This window comes from Diadema setosum, chromosome 12, assembly GCF_964275005.1.
Source record: "Diadema setosum chromosome 12, eeDiaSeto1, whole genome shotgun sequence".
NCBI classification, from domain to species: Eukaryota; Metazoa; Echinodermata; class Echinoidea; order Diadematoida; family Diadematidae; genus Diadema; species Diadema setosum.
The window spans coordinates 13,088,694-13,102,343 of NC_092696.1; the positions used below are offsets into that span (position 1 = coordinate 13,088,694).

General features: G+C 38.9%; 1 pseudogene; it reads left to right on the forward strand.

Moving 5' to 3' along the window:
- Window positions 1-5,768: 5,768 nt before the first annotated feature.
- On the forward strand, window positions 5,769-12,199 carry LOC140236011 (uncharacterized; annotated as a pseudogene).
- Window positions 12,200-13,650: the final 1,451 nt, after the last annotated feature.

Below are 13,650 nucleotides of genomic sequence, written 5' to 3' on the forward strand. Positions count from 1 at the left end.
TTTAGGGTAATATTATTCCCCCTGTCTTCTGAAAGAGAGAAGTCGAGTGTTTTTTTGTTATGCAAGGAAAATTGAAATATGTTGAATTTTCTTTATTCTTTCTTTATATCGTTGTACTCATGTGACATCACAATCTATAGTAGTCTTCTCATCCAGCTGTGACTGAGTACAAACTTCAAAAAGTCATAACTTTTGAACGGATTGTCCGATTTTCCTCAAACTCTCACTGATGTGTTCTACTAATATTGCTGCATTCACTCAACCCACATGTCTATAAAGGTAAACTTGTCCTTTAAGACTATGTGTGCGTAAATTCCTGTTTATGCATATAGCATAAACAGGGTGCACATATTAAATGTATATGAAGAGTTTGTTTGCAAAAACCGATAAGTCCATTTTTGAAGATTTTGAAGTACGGTCTCTGTCATAAAGTACAAAATAATACCTTTTAAATGATTTGGGCAAAAAGGTCCATTTTTGAAGTTATGGTCAAAAGAAGCAATAATTTTCGTATTATTCTCTTTATTTTTCTTGACCTTTAATCGCAAATATCTCCATTTGACAAATGTGGACTTATCGGTTTTTGCAAACAAACTCTTCATATATATATATATATATATATATATATATATATATGTATATACTGTATGTATTGCTTCAATAACAGTCACGCATGAAATAGATGGAATTACGTAATTTCAAAACAACGTAATGAGTGGAATAATCATATGTGATTTTAATTTGAACTTTTGCAAACGCAAAATATAATCATTTGTTTGCTTTTCAAGATTGTGTTTGATTATATACATGTATAACCTTATTTCATTCTTAATCGAAAAGTTGACTTTTCACAGGTACATGTATTTTGTAACGCCATGCATCATTCTTTGGCAGATCCACCACGTGATCATATTATTGACATCGAGTTTGACGATGGTTTGGATAATAGTGGTCGAGACATGGTCACCATTTTCTGTCGCGTGAATGACATCGACCAGCCTTACCCTGCTCTCGAAAGGTACGAGATCAAAGTTGGAAGTGTGACAGTGTCAAACTCGAGCTCGTCTTCGTTCATGGTATCTCCACGCCCTCCAGGTTGCACTAACATCACGTGTATTGGAATGAATGAGCTTGGTTCAACACGCAACGTGGAAGAGTTCTGTCCGGCAGGTAATTTTTATCAATCTTTTTTCTTTTGACTCAGAATTAGAGCATTTTGTCCTGCTATCTCTTCATAACCAGCGCTGTATAGAAATAACAAACAAACAAACAAACAAACAAAATATTCAAATAATTATGTTTCATCCTCTGAACGCAACCTTTAAATATCCGCATAACGACAGCCATCTATTCCAAAGATACTCTGAGATTAAAAATTGGGAGTCCTGTCCGCACTAAAACGCGTAGTAATTAACGCAACCATACATCAGGCATTTGTGTGTTTGTGTGTGTGTGCGTGTGCGTGTGTGTGTGTAAGTGTGTGTGTGAGTGGGTATGTTTCCTTACATGCAACCATTCCTACCTTAAAACGATAAAGGGGGCTGGGTTATCATAATCACCTTTGGCTGCAATAGGTAGTTGCAAAGTTGTCATAGCTTCTTTCACGACTGATGTGAATATCAACTCATTTATACCGTATGATCTCGGAAACAGATTAATAAAACGCGATGAAACTTTTCAGAAATATCAAATATTTCCAGCTGAATCAACACACGGCATTTCAGAACCACACATTAATCAGTTTCTAATTAATTACTGATTGAGTTCGCAAATATGCAAATTGCAGGCATTGTTGGTTTCTCGCTGTATTTTAAGCACAACTTATCAAAATAAATAGGTGATAACAATACCTTTGACCCTCTCATATTAAAAGAATCATGTTTCAATATTTACAAATTACAAAATTTAGATATGCCAAATAGACGGATACATACCTATGTAATGTCTTCCGTTATAAAGTGCCAAAAGTGAAGATAAGTCTGTACGTTTCTCCTTCTGGAGTATAAAGTGGACCATCAAGTCCCTTATATTGCATTGTCAAGTTGTTGTATACATTATTAAATGATTTAAATATTTTGTTTTGTTACTTGTTTCGCAAAAGCAAAAGAACAAGAGAAGAAATGTGTTCTAGATTTCAACAACTGGCGGTAACATCGGAATGGATCATTATGAATCGCATTCTTAACCATAAGGAAATACTTGGCTTTCTTATAACTTTACATCTTTGTGTGACATTGAGGTTCACCTCTAATTTGTTAAATGCTACTGAAGTAGGCCTTATGAGTGAAAACCAGGTTTATCTATAAACATTTTGCAAAGAAATTGCATGATGTGTCTAGAGTCTATAACTCTCCCCCCCCCCCCCGAAAAATTCTTTACATGGCGCATTATTTCATAATGGCATGCCGTAACAGTATATGTCCGGGGGCGGCCCATCCCGCACCATTTAAAGGGGAAATTCAGTCCAGATATAAGTTAGTCTGATAAGAAAGAGTAAAATATTACGAGTTTAACGGTATAAATTTGATCGAAATCGGATGAAAAATAAGAAAGTTATGACATACATTTTGAAGTTTCGCTACTTTTTGGGGAAACAGTTCTTGCACAGTCAATATGAATATGTAAATGGCAAAGTGAGCATGTCATTCCCTCATAACTTACCATATAGTTTGTACATAAAATTTTGAAATTTCCAGTCTTTCATTCAAACGCAATTATGCCCGAGGCTCAAATCCTCGTATATCTAACTGATCACTATTCTGAAGTTATTCAACGGGGAATAACATCATGTTTCAGACTTCAACGACAGAAACACTGAATTTTCGTCATTTTTTGTACACGATCAAAGGAAAATTGTGAGGTTATGACATGGTAAGCTCACTCATTTGCATATTCATATCCACTGTACAAGAACTGCTTTGCAGAAATTAGCAAAACTTCAAAATGTCATAACTTCCTGATTTTTCATCCGATTTCAGTCATTATTATTATTTTTTTTTTTTGTACTGTTGAACTCGTAAGATTTTACTCTTTTTTATCAGACTAACTTATATTTGGACTGGATTTCCTCTTTAACTTTAGGGTGTCTAGAGTGACTTTGCTGTCTTGTCTCTGGATTCATACTTCCTTGTGTGCAATTGTGTGCAAGTTACCCCTGTGACATGCAGCTGCCCGTTTCTAATTGCCTCATAATGATTTTATGCCATTCAGATCCTCCGGGGGAAAATATCATAACTCTGCAGATCGAAGAGCAGAAAACAGGAAGCGAGGTTAACCTTCTGATCACCTGCCACGTTGAATCACGTGACCAGCCCACACCTCCAATCACCGCATATGAGATCTCCGTTGATGGTGAAACGATTTCATCTTCAAGTATCCCACCTGCGATTCTTGAATCTCGTCCTAACAAGTGTATCAACATCATGTGTGAAGGAAGAAATAGACATGGGTCAACGAACTCTCGGAATTTATACTGTTTCAGAGGTAAAGTCATACGCTCCTTTATAAGTTATATCTTGGATGATTTATTGATGTCTTGTTGTTGTTTTTTCACATACTCCTAATACGACTCAAAAGTCAAAATTTATCAGTTCTATATAGTACAGGTTTCTGAAAAAAGAGGTCTGAGTGTAGGAGTCTGTTATGAGAATTTCCCATTGCAGGCAATGGCAGGGGAAGAGTTTGTTCTAAAATATGACATTATTCTATGTAGTCAGTCTTAGCACGGAACACCTGAACGTGATATTCCATAGAAATTGGATGAATGACTCGTGACACTAAATAAGGATTTCCAAATTATCGCAGATATCTTGTTTGTGTCTTGTTTACTGTACATTCTAACTGTGTTAATGTGTGTTTTTTTTCCCCATTTTCATTTACAAATGACATACATGGTTATCCTCCAACGTTGACATATTCTGGTTTATAGATGACATAATCGATATTCACTTCAACGAGCGCGTGGGAGAGAACAACGGAAAAATCTTCACAGTGGTCTGTCACATCGACGAGGAGTACCAGCCGACACCAGGTATCCATACCTTCCTCATCACAGCCGATAACGTTACTCTCTCATCCTCCCGCTCGCCGTCGACCGCCTTCACCCCTCGGGCCGACGGGGGCACCGAAGTATCCTGTATGGGATGGAACGATTTTGGCTCCACTACTGCAACCAAGACCTTCTACCTGCCAGGTAAGTTTGTTATAACACTGAGAGCATGTTTACGAAAGGAATCAATTAGAGCAAAGCTAGCTGCAGTAATCGTTTAGTACACTGTTTTATCAATCTAATGCGAGGGTTTTTATTTTTTCTTCACAAGTATTAAAAACAAGCATGGGTATATTACCTAACTAGGCTCCGAACAAACGCTGTAGAAATATGCTATGTAATTCCGAAAATCATCACATACATGACATAAGTACCACCAAAGAAAACATATGGGTGATTTCTCAATATTATGCTTATTCAGACATTCCATCAAATTATATGCTAGAAATGGCACTTTCTGCTCATAAGCAGAAAACCTTCATTAAATTAAAGCTCAGGATCCAGTGTATGCACGCATAATATTTCTCTACTCCCCACAAATGATTTACAACTACTTTCAGCCAGAGATACTGTCATAACATATCTCGTATGTTGACATACACATACTCACTTGTACGAACACAAAGGTTACAAAGGACACATACACCCATACACATAATTTTTATCTTTATTGGCAACCCGTCTTCTCCCCACCAGATGTACGAAAATCTATAATTCCACCGACAAAAAAAAAAACATGTTCAAAGTAGAGATTTTTTTATTTTAACAGCCCTAAAAGATTTAGGGTCATACAGCCCACCAGTCAAACAGCCCATGACCTTGACACTGGGCAAATATGGCCCATGAGCTCGACATAACAGAAGAAAACAGCCCACTAGTTCCACATACAACAGGGGGCTCATGTGTCGGTCACGTGGGCCTTGTTTGCTAAGTGTCGAACTCATGGGCTCGATGACTCGTAGGCTGTAAAACTCGTGGGCTGTATGACTCATGAGTTGTACACCCGTTGGCTGTATGATTCGTGGGCATTGAACTCGTAATGTGCTCACAAAGATTTTACAGATTTCCTTCCACCTTATACATATCCTGTTTACTTTGTGCTCTTTCCTGTGATGTACAATTTACAGGCGACCTATGTCAGTAAACAGACACTCTTACTCTGCATGTAGAGTGGAATAAAGGGTATTTAGATAGTCATCCGATATTTTACCCATCGGAGAACCTTTTTTTTTGGAAGAGAATTTACCCCGTAGAAACGATATGTGTAGGCCCTTTATGCAATTACTGTATTGATTACCTTCCTATTCCAGTATTCTGTAAACTTCTAAAATCTTCACTGCCGTTTGGACCTTTTTTGTAATGGTTTCAACATCATTTTAACAGTATCAAGATGGATGAATTTATTTTGAAAGTATTTTCAATAAATTAGATTTTTATCTTCACTATTTATGAAATGAGGAAGTTTACATTATATATCATTACCTGAACCATCAGGGCCTGCCAGTGTTGCTTTGCACGAAAAAAGCGATATTTCATGTTTTGAATAAGCTGTTTAATTCGATTTGATAACATCGTGTAATCATTCTGTTTCGATCAAGAGCTTCCATTGGAAGGTGTAATAAACATCAAGTTTCACGATCAATCGGACCCCAACATTGAGCCTGGTCTTATCATTGAGTGTCACGTGACTCCTCACGACCAATCATCTCCACCCATCGCAATGTATGAGATTACCGTTGATGGCGTCCAGCTCTCCAGATCGTCTTCACCACAATCTCGTCTTTCGCCCCTTCCCCGCTGGTGTGTGGACGTGTCGTGTAAAGGAAGCAACGGACTCGGAAATACAACAACAGCGTCCATCTACTGTCCAAAACGTAAATCATTCTCATCTACTGTATGCTTTGATTGTGTGTGAGTGTATGTGTACGCGTGTTTATTTCAAGTGTTGTCTATGTTGAAGTTGAACTTCTGTGCATGTAGTGGTGTTTGTGTGTGCAGAAGAGAGCATTGTGTCCATGAAGTAATATGACAGGAGTGATTTCTACAGTATGAATCTTGCATTGGAAAGGCCATTCCTTAATCTTCTCTGCTTTTAGGAATTCGTCAGGAAAGGTATGGAAATTAGTGGTGACGTTGATATACTTCTCACGTTCTAGTGCAGGTATTGGCTAAAGAATTTTGACGATACAAATATCTCACAAAACCTTTACTTGATTTATTACCATGGATAGATACACCTACAGAAGACGCCCTGTCAATCAGACTTCAGGAACAACAGGACGCCAACCATCCAGAAGGAAAACTTTTGGTTACGTGTCAACTGAAACCACGTGATCAGCCTTATCCTCCTATCCACACATTCATCATAAAGGTAGACCAGGAGATAGTTTCGTCGTCAGAAGTCCCTTCCTTTATCATAGCACCTCGTCCAGACAGGTGTGCTCACGTGACTTGCCTTGGACAAAATGGAGTGGGCTCTACAGCGGTTGAACAGACCTACTGCCCGGCCACGGGTGATGGTGAGCACCGAAAGAGTCTTGTGCATGAAATCGTTATCATGTTAGTGAAAATATGAAGGAATCTAACACTGGAACATCATTCTGTATCATCACTGCATCTGTTTTACTTCCCTGGCTTCGGGAATACTATTGAGAATGATTATTATTATTATTATTATTATTATTATTATTATAGCAGATAGTTACATCGAAACTACATGCAGTTTTACCGCTTAAACTAATGGATGCCATAAAAAATGAGTCAGGTAGGTTTGTAAAGGCAGATGGGTAAAAAGTACATGTGAACTTAAGAGCTTTGAAATAATCTGTGCCAACATCAACAACAAAAGTTTTGGATAAACAGTGACAGAGTATACGCAGGTTTAATCTTCTTGGTCTATGGAAAATGGCTCCATTAAACTTACTTTAAAATGAAACAAACAGAGAATTTGAAAAGGTGCTTTTTGATAATTACAATTCACGTACATGCACGGACATATTACTGGAACAATTGAAGAGTTCGCAAAAACCGATAAGTCCATTTTTGATGATTTTGAAGTACGGTCTCTGTCATAAAGTGCAAAAATAATACTTTTTAAATGATAATTATATTGGTCACTACATATAAAGGTATACATTTTTGAAGTTATGGTAAAAAGAGGCAACAATTTTCTTATTATTCTCTTTATTTTCTTGACCTTTAATCGCAAATATCTCCATCTGGCAAATATGGACTTTTCGGTTTTTGCGAACAAACTCTTCAATTTCTCATCACTATAATTTCCCCCATTTCAGTTCCGACAAATTTACATGAAATCATCTCCATCGTGACGCACGATCAAGTGAGTGAAAACAAACTGACTATCACGTGTCATACTGACCCGGAAGACATTTTCGACACTTTCGAAATCGTAATCGACGGTGAGGTACTGTCTTCGTCATGGCATCCTACCGTCGTACTGACACCTCGTCCTCACAAGTGCGTAAATGTCATGTGTAACGGAAGCAACGTACTCAGCTGGAGTACTTCACTCGATCTGATATGTCCAGGAGGTATAATGAGCTTTGGTTTAAGAATTTACCTTTAATACAAAATGTACCATATTAGCCATTATCCACATAGCTATATGCTCTATACCACTAACAACATCAACTCTAAGTTGTTCAGAATGGCGATCTCCACAACTATGACTCAAATTTACCCAAATACTGTAGCATGAATTCTATACTACTGAAGCTACTGAGGAGAGGAAGGAAGAGAAGCCCTTTCATTTTTTTTTTACGCTTTGCAGGCTATGAAGTGACTTTTAAGAATTTTCTCTCGGCTTCTAAGGATGTATATCAAGTCCGATGCTATCCCCGTCGCATCGGCACTGAGCATCGGAATTTTCTTTGGTTTATTTAAAAATAAAAGACCAAGAAATGCATTTCAAGTCTATTGAACCAATCGCATTTCAGTAACTTGTTTGGGGTGATTGTATTTCCTAATTCTATATCATTATTATTTTGTTCGACTTTATTTTAATTTATTTCATTTGTTTCGTTATATCTTTATTTCAGACGACGTAATTGACATTAAAGTTGCTGAACTTTGGGGAGATGAAAATGACGTCATGTTTGCAGTGTCATGTGACGTGCCTAGAGAATATCAACCACAGCCAGGCGTCCACTCATTCGCCATCACAGTGAATAATATCACATGGTCGACACATGGCTCCACAACAATTTCTTTCAAACCATCACCCGATATCTGCACCACTATCACCTGTGAGGGAGTGAACGAGTATGGCTCGACTACGACCTGGAAGACATTTTGTCCTACAGGTGAGATCGCGAATGCCTGTAAAGCCCGCCGCACACTATACGACCCACAACTATACCACCTTAACACCATAAGATCCAGTCGCACGACCTGCCAACGCACATTGTACGACCTTACCTTACGAGTAGGCTTACGACTGCCCTTTCTTCAGTACCGTTAGTGCACCAGTTTTCAACAGGACCCAGATTTCGACACCCAGCAGATAATTCTTATAAAATTTTGTACTCAATACAAACGTCTGACTTCAGCAATCAACCAAGTTATCAATCACATTTCTAGTCTTATATAAACACCGTTTGACACTTGTCATCATAATCCGACGGTAGAATATTTAGGAGAAAAGCAACACAGTGTCAGCAGAAATGTGAATGTCAGCTATTTTTAGGGGTTCAAAACAATATGACGCATTTTGTATACATCGCCGTAAAATTAAATTCACCCGTGCCGGTTATCTTGCTTTAGTATCAGTTTGTTTGCCAAATCTTGATGTTTGATTTCATAATCGTCTTTAGTAATATCATGGCTGAATTTGTGATAAATGAGCAAACTTGTAGAAGGAGTTGGCTTTGAGAATGTGGCACCAGATTTCGACATTCCCATACCAAGACACGTTATAGAGGAAACAACAAATTCTTGCGCCGGTATGATTGCTAGTTTGCGTTCACAATGCAGTGTACGCGTACTGTACGCGCCATGTGATTTCTGTGTGATGCGCGCTGTGATTGTGTCGAAAAATGATGCTGGGTGTCGAAATCTGATGCCAGCGACGGCGTGACGGAAATCGCTAAAATTGAACACGAGTGCATTCAAATTGGAATTCGTTTAAGGCATATTATTATTGGCCTTTGTAGCTCAACTTCATGTCGAAATTCCGAGGTAAAACGGTGCAGTATTTGTGGTAAACAAGGAAATGTGCTAAAGTGTCGAAAACCGGTACCCTTACTGTACATTTTACCAATGAGTAGTATAGCGCACGCGGTGCGCACTGCGTGCGCTTGTATTTTATTGTATCTTGATTGGCTGAAAGCCCACGACGGGTAGTGGAAATTCAAAATGTCAAATCTCTACGACTGGCGCTAAGACCCAGTCGTACGACTGGAAACTGGCAAGACTGGTGAAGTCACACTTCCGGGCTTAAGATTGTACGACCGGTCGGATCGTATAGTGTGCTGCGGGCTTAAAGCCCAAAGAAAGTTCTGGTACGCCTGCAAAAGTTGTCAAATTTTGCTCCAAAATGTGAACGTATGCCTAGAAAATGTGCGGAATAACGCTGTAATAACAAGATATTCGATGGGTAACGACGAAAATGGGAAATATTAAGCAAAAACGTTCAGTCTCAGAACTTACCCGAACGGGGTCAGGCTAGACTCGGACTCGGGGATAACTCGGCCTCGCTTTGCTTGATGGCGGGATGAGTTGTTGTCCCTCTGGATTGTACAGCGTTGTACTATGCATATGGGAGCGGCCTGTATAAACTACATTGTAGCGTTCTGGCTACTCGCAGTAATGGTCCGAGTTGATACAACGCGCGCATCAAAAACCTCTTTGGCGCGCATGCAAAATTAGTGTGCGCCTCTCAAGCACCTCTAAAAACAATCAAAGACGCTTGATAAACAACAACAAAAACTTCAAAGACCGCGCGTCTCAGCAACTGAGGTGATGTGCGTATACTATATAGGCTTGAGGACCGCGCGCTGTCCATTTGTTTTGTACAGGATTAGCACGCACTTTCTTGTCTGCTCATCAAGGCCTCGTTTGGTACCCGTAGTATAGAGTACTGATGAACATGGCGATCACGAACTGTGTGTAAATTGTCTGAAATAGGGTCGAGTTTTCCCTGAGACCGAGTTAGTCTGGAGTCTTCTGGAATAAAAGTCGGTCTACCGACTTTTATTATTTTTCTCAAAATACTCCAAAACGACTCATCATTCCGGCTAACCGCGTCAGCCAGGTAAGTTTCTTTGTAGACTCTTTCGATATATTGCAAGCAAATATGAAATGGTGCCAGACAGGTTCTCAGGCCCTTACCAGAACTTTGTTTTCACTTTAACGCATCCCCGTTTATAACTGCATATGGCTGTTGCTTTGGCTTATGTGTATGGCTGTCGCTTTGACTTATTTCTGTCGCCCCGAATAAGTTTTCACTGTAGACAATGATGCTGCGCTTCACTCTTAAGAGAGTATTCATTTGTCTCTGTCGGTTATACCTATTTTGTTTTTTGCTTCGTTCTTTTTTTCTTTGGTGTTTTAACGGTTTGGTAACAATTCAAAAGTAAAATGAAATAATACGGAAGTACCTTTCCAGTTAAATTTCATATCCCTCCACTGTTATAAATCATTGTGACCTGTCTTCATCTCGGTATCAGTGAGCCCAGCTAGAGATCTCGTAGTGGTCATGTCGCACAGACAGGTGAGGCAGAGATATACACACGATTTGCTATATTCCCCCGCTGTCGGAAATCCAACAAAACCCTTAGATTCACGTTCATTTAACGTTTCTGTGCATTTGATTGTGTCCTATCCAACAAATCTCTTAAACTCCTTTTGTGGATGTTAAACCTAAACCGGTAATTAATTTGTGATCGTATTTTGCATTTATCGCTTTAAATACGGTTTAGCCTGCACTTCAAATTAACATCAGCCTTTGCTGTGTCCCAACAGATAAGTTTTGTCCAGAGATGGAAACTGTAGAAGGAGTGTTACGCCAGGAATCCACCACTGTAGCATTGTTAACAATCGCCTTCATCTTATCAGTGGCGGTGTGTTTTGCTGCAGTCATCAGGCGAAACAACTCTCTTCTCCCACCGAGGTGAAGTATAAATATATTGAAATAAATTAGACTTGAGGCGGAGGTTGCTCTCAATCTTGTTCTCCATTTTAACAAGATCGAGAACAATATCGAGAGCAACGTCTGCCTCAAATCTAATTTCTTTCGATATATGCTACCCACAATGAAGCACCGCGTATGTTTGGAAAAGGAATAATCTCACTATATATATATATATATATATATATATATATATATATCTTTATGTGCCATGGTGGAAACCCCCTGTGTGCCACGTTATTCTGAGACACGAAGGTAGTCATGCTTTGAGAAAGAATTCTGTTTTTTTTTTCAATTTGTATAGCTTCTACAAATTTCTATTAAGCTGGACATAATAGTGAGCAACGTTAAAGAGGAATGCCAAACTTTGCTTCTATATACAATGTATAACAATTCTATTTTCAATTTTCTTTTGAATTACCAGTTGCTACATTACTGTAAAGGCATGACTTTTGCACATAAAATAGTGACAGAAACTTAGAATGTACACGCAAATCTTGTTGGGAACACCGCTTGATAGTCAATCACCACATAGAATGCAAGCCGTATGTGAGAGGAACAAACACGCGAGAAACGCTTTGATTGTACCGCGGGATTAGCGATTTATCGATCGGTTTTGGCGGCTTTGTTTGTTGAGCAGAATATGCGAAGTTGGCACGCCGTCGACTGAGCCGGACGTGCGAACGTGGCACATAAAGAGATATATATATTTATATTTATATATAATACATATATACACGTCTTTATTGGAAAGCGCTTTCTTTTCCAGAGAAATGAAAACAAACTCTTTTGTCATCAGTATAAAAATGATCAGGCTAAAAAACCTGTCATTATTTCTTGAGTGTGTCTGACAATACAATTAACCTGCTCTATCGTCTTCTTTAGCCAAGTAATGTAAACTGCACTTTTTATAGAATATGTTTTATCAAACACTTGTCATATCATGGACCATTTTAATAACATTTCATACTATTTTTTCTTTACAGCTCTCAATCACAGATTAGACTTTACAATCAAAGTTAGGCACAGTTGGAGATGTATGTAATAACAACATTGTGAAACCTTTCTGATAATAAAAGACCAAAAAAGGATTGACTGTCATTGATAACCAGTGGCAGATCCAGAGGGGGCACGTGCGCTACCTTTAATTTTCTAAAGGCGCCTCTTCTTTACGGAATTCCTGGATTCGCCCCTGATAATGGCAGAATTATATCAAAGAATTTTATACGTATTTTGTTTTTTAAATCTCTGAAATCCGATTTGATTTATTACAAGTGATTGATAAATTGCTCTGCATCGACGTAAACGAGCACAGACTTAGTCAGTGTTTTAGTAGTAGCCATGCCAGAAAATCATGAGTGTACATACTCGGGCTGTATTCGAACCAACGATCTCCTAATCACCGGACAGGTGTCTTATCCACTAGACCACCGAGCTTCCGCCCGACATACAGGCATTGTTTGTTGTAATAACGGGCAACGGGTACTGTGTACTTATTCAAATAAATTAAATTCTTGCGTCAACTTGTTTTTATTGCTGCTGATTGACAAATTGCCCTACATCGTCGTAAATGAGCACCAAATTAATCAGTGTTTTAGGAATAGCTATTTTGATTTAGAAAATCAAAATGGGCAACATACTCGGGCTAGAGTCGAACCAGCGACCTCCTGATCACCGGACAGGCGTCTTGTCCATCAGACCATCGAGCTTCCGCCCGACTGCCAGTGCTGGTCTTTATCCTTATGGCATGCAGAGGGTATGGCGTAATCTATTCAAATTCATGAAATTAATTCGGTGCTTCTTAACATCGATGTGACGGCATTTGTCAATAAGTATTCCAATTATATTAAGTAAGTAAATCAAATTTATCTTTCTGTACTATACTCAACCAGGCTGAAGGTACTAGTAACTGACGATGTGACACAGGAAATGCAGCCCCCATCCACCGCAACGAACCCTGGAAACCCCTGATTATGGACAAGCAGTGGCAAGGATATATCCCAAACTTCATGACCTCTAGACTAACTATAGACCAGTTTGGTTTGGGTGCTGTCTTTTATGCTAACGTTTATTTCAGCCATAACTTGGGAACTCCTGTATGCCTACCAATAGTTGATATATGCACTGCAATAACAACGCACCTGACTAATCGCATGGAAACCATTTGACTCGATTTTTCTTATTTTGGAGCCCCCCAGTTAAAGCCGACATAAGTCCGTGTTTTAAAACCTCTCTGGTCCATCCTCAATGTCCATAGAGCGAAAATGGGGTTCTCGAGAGTGTCGGAGCAGTGCCACTGTTCAAATCATAATATTAATAACGTATAGTGTCGGCAAGGCTTCGGTGCGGACCAGCAAAAAGTCTTCTACCGATTAAAGCTACTCAAACATTTTGATAGCACTCGATCACATCTAGCAGCATCGTCACAAATATCCGTAGGCGGATCCAATGATTG